This window comes from Vombatus ursinus, unplaced genomic scaffold, assembly GCF_900497805.2.
Source record: "Vombatus ursinus unplaced genomic scaffold, bare-nosed wombat genome assembly UNPS02000580.1, whole genome shotgun sequence".
Lineage (NCBI taxonomy): Eukaryota > Metazoa > Chordata > Mammalia > Diprotodontia > Vombatidae > Vombatus > Vombatus ursinus.
In genome coordinates, this window is record NW_020940358.1 from 10398725 (window position 1) to 10409533 (window position 10809).

The following is a 10809-nucleotide window of genomic DNA, read 5'->3' on the forward strand; positions in this document are numbered from 1 at the left end:
TGGGTTTACAAAAGCAAAAGTGAAATAGAACTAAGTAGCTACATCCACCAGACCTTCTTTCCCTCAGCTAATTGCAAACCACTTGAGTGACTTACTTAAATTTCTTGTTTGTATACTCTAGCTTTACTAAATTCGAAGGTAGCTGCCAATCACAGTTTTAGCACTAGTCAGACTATTTTAGTTTAATTGAACTGGATGATCGCTAAATCCCTTCCAGCACTAAATCTTTTGATCTTAGTCATGCAGTAGTTAATTTTACAAATCCACTGAATGAGAGGCTTTGTTTTATTTTATTTTGCTTTTTGCAGGGCAAACATGCTATTGTTAATCATTTTAGAGGAGCTACTAGTTGATTCTGTGTATTTAAGGCCACAGGCCCAAAATGCACCAGCTAAAGTCAGTTCCAATTGATTGGGAAATTCAGTCAACAGTTTGGACAAGTTGGAAGTGAAGTTAATTTATCCTCTTTCTAGAGCAATTCATTAGATCACAAGTATCCTCTCTTGCCCTGCCAAGGTATTGTAAATTTACATTGGCCTGGAGAAAGGGCAAAAATATTATTTTGTTTTTACTGGAGTAGAGGGAGAAGTAGTTAGCTATGTGCTGTTTGCAGTTGTCCGTTTTCACAAATTCATGTTTCTTCCAAAGGCTTTAATTAATAGACAATTTCACCTTTCCTTTAAGCCACCCATGGTTAAGTCTCTTCCTTGCAATCTCTGACTAGCCAAACTTAACAAAAAGTTGTCATGGGAAAACAGGGGAAGCAAAGTTTGCTCGAAGCCAGTGGACTATTATAATTTGAGCCATAATGCAGTTGATAGATTATAAATTCAAAAAGGCTATTTTTTTTTTAAGGCTATTTTTTATTTATTTAAATAAATTTCTATATCAAGAAAGCCTTACTACATGTTATGTTGAGAGCTGGTCATCTTTTCTTTGTTTCCTTGATTTTTTTGTTCTCCACTATGCACTTTTTACTTTGTTCTTTCTTTACCCTCCCCCTCCCACCCCAAGGCTACAATTAAGTGTGGATATATTTTTTTCTCTTATATCCTATCCCTCCTGACTCCTCTACTTTACTTCTACCTGCTACCTTGACCTCCTATTACTTAGCCTACTCCCCTCCAAGGATCCCTCCCTATCCTTCCATTCCCATTGATCTAAATACCCTTCTATACCTCCCTTTACCCTATTCCCTCATGCTCCCCTGTAGAGATCTCTCCTTTGTCCTCTCCCGTCCCTATCCCTTTACTGTTTTATTTCTTCTGCATGTAGAAGACTTTTATAGTCTTCTATATATATATGTATATATAGTCTATATATATATTATATATATATATGTATTGTTCCTTCTTAAACGCATTCCTGATGAAAGTAGGTTACCAGAACTACCAGCCCTCCTCCTCCATCTAATTCCTCTGTATCGATTCTTCCTATTGTACCTCATTTGTACAAAATAATTAATCTTTTTAGGTGTTCCTAGATGATTTTACTTTTTAAATTCATATTATACTCAGTTTTCCCCCAATCTTTTGAACTACCCAATTACTAATGACAATCTTAGACATATGTTTTACATTTTACATATATAAAAGATAAATGGTCTGTCCTTTTGAATTCCTTGTAATCAGTCTTTGGTATGTACTTTATGTTTCTCTTGGCTCTTCTATGTCAAATCTTGTACTAAGTTCATTTTTTTAAAACAAAGTCTTGAAAGTCTGACAGCTCATCAAATGTCCATTTCTTTTTTTCATTCAGGATTATACTTAACTTTGTTGGGTGTGATATTTTTGGCCCCGAAGCCACAGTTCTTTTGCTCTTTGATAGTGTTCCAAGTGTTCCAAGATTGCAGTTCTTTAGTGTCTCTGCTGCTAGGTCTTATGTGATTCTAACTGTGGGACCATCACATTTAAATTGTTTTTTTTTTTTTGCTTTTAATATTTTATCTTTGATCTGGGGCTTTCACAATTTGACTATAATATTCCTATGAGTTTTCCTCATAGGATTTCTTTCGAGTGGTGATTGATGGATTTTTTCTTATTTCTACTTTTCCCCCTTGTTCTAATGCTTCAGTACAATTTTCTTTAATTATTTCTTGTATTACTGTATCAAGATTCTTTTTTTTTAATCATAGCTTTCAGGTAGCCCAATTGTTCTTATGTTTTCTCTTCTTGATCTGTTCTCCAGATCAGTTGTTTTTCTTATAACATGTTTCACTTTCTTGTCTATTTTTTCATTTTTCATATTTTGCTTAATTATTTCTTGATTTCTTGTAACTTTGCTGGCTTCACCTTGTCTAATTCTAATTTTCAAGGTGTAATTTTTTTCCTTAAGATTCTGGATCTCTTTTTCTAATTGATTGACTTTCTTTTCATAATCTTCTTGTTTTTCTTGGATTGTTTTTTTCCTCCATTTTTTATTTGATTTTTAAAGTCTTTTTAAAGTTCTTCTGTGATTTCTTTTTGGGCAGGTGACCATTTGATATTCCTCTTTGGGGCAGAAGAGTGTTTCTTTTGTTTCGATATCCTCCTGTGAAGATGAACCCTGGTCTTCTCTACTCCCATAATAACTTTCTATGGTTGGATTCTTTCTCCTTTGCCTGTGCATTTTTTTGTAGTAATAGCTTTATTTTTGTAATCATCTCTAGTCCTGGGTTATGGAGGATGGTACCTCTTGCACCAGTTCTTCAGTTCTCCCCTCTAGCCTGGAACCAAAGCCAAACTTCCAGTCTCCTGTAAGTGACCAAAGCCAGGGATGTTTCACCCCACTGCTTCTGTACTCACTGGGCGTGTGCTGGTTTCTTCTCCATCTGCCACTCTCTGCAGCATAGCTGGGTCTAGTGTTCCTTGTCAGCAGAGGTTTCCTCCATCTTCCCTCTCTATCTCATGGTAAAATTTCCTGTGGCTGGAGCAAGGTAGCCTCCCAAACCAACTAAGCCCAGGGCTTGCCACTTGTTAACACAGGCCCTAGCCTGGAGGTGTTTACTCTTCAGAGGGACTAAACCTCCTCCTGGGATTTTTCTTTTGATCTTCTTGAATTGTCCCAGGAAGACCTCAGTAGTGCCCCTATTTTTATTTATATTTGCTTCCACTATAGCCTAAATAGCCTAAAGTGCTATTTTTATCTCTTTTGTGGGGGAAAATCTTGAGAGTTTAGAATTTTCAGATCTATTCTGCCATTTTCCCAGAATCCTCCCATTGGATCATTTTCTTTTTGTGCCATCTTATCAAATCTGAAGAGTATGAGGTCGTATTTGATAATTGTTTTAATTTGCATTTCTCTAATTTTTTAGCTATTTAGGTCATATTTTCAGATGAAAATGGATAATTTTGATTTCTTCTTCTAAAAACTGCTTATTCATATCCTTTGATGATTACAACTTTTTAATATATTTTGAGATCTGGTACTGTTAATCTCTCTTCTCTCTTTTTTTTTCATTTATTTCCTTGTTATTCTTGACCATCTGTTCCCCTAGATAAATTTTGTTATGATTTTTTCCTAGCTTTGTAAAGTAATTCTGGTAATTTCATTGGTATAGCACTGAATAATAGTTAAATTAATTTAGGTAATATTGTAATTTTTATTGTATTGGGTCAGCCTACCCATGAGCAATTAATATTTCTCCATGTATTTAGATCTCTCTGTGTGTATGTTTATGTATATATGTATATGTATGTGTATATATGCATATGTATATATGTATTATATATATATATATATCCACATATGTACACACACTTCTATTTTTATGTTCTTTCCCTGGGCACAGATAGCATATTTCTTCATATGTCCTTTAAAGCTAATTTGGATATTTATAATAGACAAAATAACTTACTCACTCAAAGTCGTTCTTAAACAATATTGCTGTTACTGTATACAATGTTCTCTTTGTTCTGCTCAATTCACTCTTCATTACTACTTGCAAGTCTTTCTGTGTTTTTTAAAAAAATTGTCAAACTCGTCATTGCTTATAGGACAGTAGTATTCTATCACATATACCACAACTTGTTCAGTCATTCCCCAATTGATGAGCTTCCCTGCAATTTCTAGTTCTTTACCACCACAAAGATAGTGCTGTAAACATTTTAGAATATATAGGTTCTTTTCCTTTTTCTCTAATCATCTTTGGAAATAGATTAAGTAGTGGTAGTGCTGGGTCAAGGGGTATAGATAGTTTAATTACTCATTGGACATAATTTCAGATTGCTCTCTAAAATAACTGGATCAGTTCTCAAATCTACCAACAATGAAGTAGTGTCCCAATTTTTCCACATCCCCTCCAACATTTATTATTTTCCCCTTCTATCATTTTGGCCAATCTTGTAGGTATAAAATTATATTTCAAGGTTGTTTTAATTTGCATTTCTCTAATCAATAATACTTTAGGGTATTGTTACATGACTACAAATTATTTTGATTTCTTCATTTGTAAAACTGCCTGTTAATATCCTTTGACCATTTATCAATTGGGGAATGACTAGTAATCTTAAAGATTTGACAAAGTTCTTTATATATTTGAGATATGAGACCTTTATCTGAGAAAGTGAGAAACTTTTCCCCAATTTTCTGCTTTCCTTCTGATCTTGGATACATTTGCTTTATTTGTATAAAACTTGTTTAATTTAATGTAATAAAATTACCCATTTTATACCTATCTTTGCTCTTTATCTCTTATTTATTCATAAATAGCTCACATATTCATAAGTCTGATGAGTAATACGTTCCATCTTCTAATTTTCTTGTAAAATCTCTCTATATCCAGGCCATGTATCCATTTTAATCTTATCTTGGTAAATAGTGTAAGATATTGGTCTATGCACAATTTCTGCCATACTGTTTTCCACTTTCTCCAACAATTTTTACCAAATGATGAATTCTTATCCCAAAATCTTAAATATTTACATTCATCAAATACAAAGTTATTATGTTTATTTGCTGCTAAAAATCCCATGTCTATTCTATGCCAGCGATTTATTTCTATTTCTTAACCAGTACCAGATAGTTTTGATAACTGCCTTATAATATAGTTTAAGATCTGGTACTGCTAAACTTTCTCTCCTTTATATTTTTCTTTATTATTTCCTTTGATATTCTTGACTTTTTGTACTTCCAAATGAATTTTATTACCTTTTTCTAATTCAGTAAAATATATATTTGGTAATTTAATTGGAATGAGTTTAATATACAACTTAATTTGGGTAAAATTTTGTTCTTATTGTATTGGCCTTGCCTATTCATGAATGATTACTATTTTTCCAATTATTTAAATATGATTTTATTTGTAGGAAAGGGTTTTTTAATGTAAATTTGTTTATATAATTCCTGGTTTGTTTTCGCAGGTATCCTCCCAGGTATTTTATATTGCATATAGTTATTTTAGTTTTTTTTTTAAACTATCTCTTCTTATAGAGTTTTGTTTGTGACATATAGGAATTCTGATTTATGTGGATTTACTTTATGTTTTGCTACTTTGCTAAAATTAATTGTTTCAACTAACTTTTTAGTTGAGTTTTTGAGATTTTCCAAGTGTATCATCACATCATCTACAAAAAGAGATAGTTTTATTATGTCATTCCCTGTTCTGATTCTTCCTTCTATTTATTTTCCTTCTCTTATTGCTATTGCTTGGATTTCCAACACAATATTGAATAATATTGGTTACAGTGGGTTTCCTTGTTTCATTCCTGATCTTACTGGGAAGGTTTCTGGTTTATCCCCATTACAAATTACAAATCAGGCTTGCTGATGGCTTTAGACAAATGCTTTTTGTCAACTTAAGGAAAATATATACCAATACTATTAAGAGTTTTTTTTTTAATAAAAATGAGTGTTAATTTCTCTGTTGAATTTCTGTACCCAACTGCTTATATATGTTTGTTTTTCCTTCCTTCCTTGAATCAGTTCAAATGAGAATGAAGTTCAGGCGTTTCCCTCTCCTCCACCTCTCCCTAATCCCTCCATTGTATAAATTCTCCCCTATGGCCCCTATTTATGTGAGATAATTTCTCTCATTCTTCTTCTTCTTTTCTCTAACTCTTCCATTGCTTCCCTCTTCCCCACCCTTCCATTCTTTTTCTGATATCACCCAAACATAATGGAATCATACCCAGACTCTTTATCTCATTATACTTCCTCTAAGATGACACATTTCTTAAGGATTACATGTATCATTTCCCAATATAAGACTGTAAGCAGCTGAACATCATTAAATCTCTTATAAATTTCTCACTCATGTTTATCTTTTTACACTTCTCTTGAGTCCTGCTTTCGAATGCCAGATATTCTATTCAGCTTTGGTCTTTTTATCAGGAATCCTTGAAAGCCTTCTTGGATTATATTATTTTGCTGCTTAGTTTTTTCCTGGTTGTAATCCTAGATACTTTGCCTTCTGTAATATTATATTCCTAGGCCTTTCTTCCTTTCTTGTAGTAGTTGCTAATTTTTTGCAATCCTGACTTTGGCTCCATGGTAATTTGCATGTCTTTTGTCTCCCTGCCTGTATTACTTTCTCCTTGACCTGGGAACTCTAGAATTTGGCTATAAAATTCCTGGTAGTTTTTGTTTTGCAATTTCCTTTGAGAGGTGACTGGTGGATTCTTTCAATTTCTACTTTGCCTTCTGGTTCTAAGATAGTTGGGCAATTTTTCTTTTCTATTTTATAGTTTGTCCTCCTGTCTGTGTCCAGAATGATATTCCTAAAGTATATTTCTGACCATACTGTGCCCTGCTATTCAACAAATTCCAGTGACTTCCTCCCACTTCTAAGACCAAAATTAAATCTTCTACTTGACTTTTAAAGTTCTTTATAACCTGGATCCTTCTTACATTTCTAGTCTTCTTATATTTTACTCCTCTTCACATATTCCAAAGAAACATGCGAATATTGCAACTCTTAAAGCACACACTTCAGTGATTGTTAGAGATTACATTCAAGTTCACAATGCAATAGAATTAGTTGTGCCAAAGTACAGAAGAATGGATGGTTGAAGACAAAAAATGCCAAAAACTAACAAACTAATTCTGTGAAACAGCCTAACTAATTCTCAGAAAATAAGCCAAGATCTTGAAGGGAATTTGCAGCTGGAGGGATTGTTACTGATCCCTCTGTACTACACAGCAGAGACTTACTGGAATTGAAAGACTATCAAACCCAGTTAAAAAAAAAACCAGAACCTAATAGTATTGCTATAATGATGATGATGTTGATAGCTAGCATTTATTTAGCACTTTATATTTATTATGTTATTTGATGAAAAAATACTTGTCACAGACAAGGCAATAAAAAGCCTGGAGTACTGACTATAGGAATAAAAACACATTTTACTGATGAAATTTATTTTTTAATTCAAGACTACAAAACCAATATTAGAAAAAGTCTATGTGAGCCTGTTAGATCTGGGCATTTTTGTTAGACAATAAAACAGCCACCTGAAGATGTCAAAGTCTTATGAACTAAGTGCCCAATCATATAAAATAAGTTATCACAGCAAAAGGACAATGTATTAAATATTTAAAGTTTTCATATGTATATATGTAAAAAAAAATTCTGGGATTCATTGCGTAAGTAAATAAATGCAGTGAGTTTACTTTGTCCCGGTTAATTTGAACATTATTCTAAGGATTTGGGTAATAACTTGCCTAAAAGCAAAGGGACAAAATTGACTTTTCTCCCGTATATTCCTTCAATTAATCAATAAACCAATCTTCATTCATTGAGTGACTACTATTTGTTAGTCACTGTGATAGAGAATAGGTACAAAAATACAAAGAATGAAATGCTACCTTTCAAGCAGATTAATTGACTAAAAAGGGGAAATTCTCCCCAATATTTACATATCTCAAAGGATAGAGAGAAGGAAAGAAAGATACTGTTAATCAAACTGTTCCTCACTAACATATGCTGGGTACCACTACATTATTCCTAGCTTGCACTGGGGCATTACTTTGGCCTACTTGGTATAGTTTCATCTGTTCTGTGGAAATATTTAACAAAATAAAAGAAAATACAATATGACATAGATAATATCAACCTTTGGTTTTCTAAGTCAATATGTGACCTTTGGGGATCTGTTTTTATTTGAGTTTGACACCATTGGTTTATAGGACAGTGATTTATTAAGATCTGGACACTATCAATTAGCTTTTCTTCCAAATTTATGCTTTGGTGTCTGAGTTCAGTAACTAATTGAGGGGAAGATTTGTATGATAACTGGAATGTTTCCTAATTTAAGCTTTCCTGATTTAAGATTTATGGGATTGTAACTATGAGAAGGGGAAAACCTTCTTGTCTGGTTTTGGGGAGAAAGCAAAAGAAACATAAACAATTAAAACATTATAGGTATTATATATACTATAGTAGCTAACAAACATGGGCATGAGTATTTCGAGGGATTTCTATATTTTAAACTGTCTGACCTAGGCTGAAGAATGATTTGGAGTTGTTTTCTCAAGTGAAGACCAAAGCCTTATGGAAGCATTAATGGCTTTTCCTCTTAGGATTTTATGTAGACATTATAACAGATTAGTGAGAGAAAGCATTAATATACTTATAATGCACAAAGATTCTAGTAAGGGTACAAATGATTTATTCATTAACGTAGCTACATATATGTGGGTATGTGTGTATATGGTTCATAGGAAGCAATGTCAACTCATTTAAATTCTCCAGAGAAAAGATAAGACTTGCCGTTACAAAACAGTAATGTAAACCCAGGGGCTTAATTCTCTTTCCCAGAAACTTTCCCAGAAACTTCCCAGAAAGAGAAGAGAGTGACAGTTAACTATGGGAGAAACTCTATGACATAGTGTAAAAGACTGGGAGAACATCTTGAGGATATTAACTCTGGTGGAGAATGAATTTGTCAGTGACTACAAAAATTAATTACTGTATAATTTTCAAGAGAAATTGAAGAGTTATTTTGAGAGAATTGAGAGAACTATATTGCATAGAGTTGGTTTCATGGATCAGATATAACAATAAAACAATAGAGTTATTGCACTATGGTTCCAGTGCTGAGCAGGAACAAGCAGTTATAGTATTGGTTAGAGATAATTTTGCTTGGGACCTTTCATAGTTGGTACAATATTGAAATATTCATTTATGTCTTTGCATTATTTGTTACTTAATAAATTACACAGCCAATAATGTATATATATTTTTAAACCTAGGAGACCTGGGTTTGTGTTGAGAGAGAAGTAAAATCTTAAGCAAAAAAAGAAGCTTTGCTAATTGTTATAAACTGAAATGGGGGCTCAGAGCTAATTAATTTCTGAGATATTTCTGCATTTATGGGAATTTGTAAAACAATTTCAGAAAATACCCCCTTGATTGCCTTTAATCCCAGTGTGAAAGAATTAATAAGGTTTCAACAAAGCAGCCTCTGACTTGTGGATGGCTGGAGCTGAACAGAACAGGCTAGAGACAGGAGAATCAGAAATTAAAAGTAAGTTTAATTTCAAAGTGAAGGAAATGGCTTGCAAACAAGAAGGAAATTCAACACATATGCTGGAGGCCCATCCCTAATGGGGTAACCTAAGGCAGTGTTAGGAGATCTCAATGCTGCTATCAATGGCTACACAGTGAACTGTAGCCCTGACAATAAGGCATAACAGCAACAATGAAACGGGTTTGATTCGTTGCAGGGTTTCATGACTGGAACATGAGTACTTGTCCAAAGCTTGTCCAGTGCTTGTCCAGGCCCAGAGAACATCTGATGCTGGTCAAAGCAATAAAATAATTATGTGATTTTGCCAGAGGGTGAGATCATCCAAAGGGTAAACGCACAGGATTGTTGCTTGCTGGGCCTTAGCTCTGGAAAATAAGGTGTTTTCTAATATCTTGACAAAAGTAATGAGTCAAGTAGTGGAGATTTGACACATTTTCCTCCAAAATGCCCGAGTGTTGCTCTTACCTATCAACAAAGACCCATTTTATGTTATTCAGTCATTTTTCAGTATTGTCTGACTCATCATGACCCCATTTGATATTTTCTTGGCAAAAATACTGGAATATTTTGTCATTTCCTTCCATTTAAAAGTTCATTTTACAGATGAGGAAACTGAGGCAAACAGGGTTAAGTGACTTGCCCAGGGTCACATAGCTAGTAAATTTCTGAAGCCAGCTTTGAACTCAAGAAAATGAGTCTTCTTGAATCCAGGCCCTGCACTCTATCCATTGCACCAGCTAGATACCCATAAACCCATAGACTCATCTATGAGATTTCTACAAGTCCTGTAGAAGCAAAACTTAGGGTAGCAAAAATTCAACTATAGCAAAAAAAAAAAGCTAGTATATTCTTATTCCCATCATAAGAAGTGATTTAGAAGCAAGAAAAAGGCATTATGAAATAAATCATGGCAGAAATAGTGTAAGGGGCCTTATAACAGAATGGCTTGAAATGATCAAGCATTATAAAAATGTAAGGTTAATAAAATAATACTATGGATTTATAATAAATTATAATTTACTTATTAAGAGTAAACATATTAACAACATACTGTTAAATATAAATAAATTTAAGGTAGAAATATAGTGGATTTAGGAATATTGGTGGAGATAGAGTGCATTCCACTGTATCCTTCTGCCCAATGGGATCCAGGTATTGCTTCTAATGATTTGAATGTTTCATATCTTTTTGTTGCTGTTAACTTATATAAATTCTTTAAAGTAAAATCATTGAAGGGTGACAATGGTTGGTTTATACATAATGTCTTGTTTGTTAATTTTGATCTCTTTGCAATTCTATTAGCCTCTCTCTGTTCTCATGAGTGCCCATTTTACAGTAGTTATGGTTTGGATTCAATGAAGTT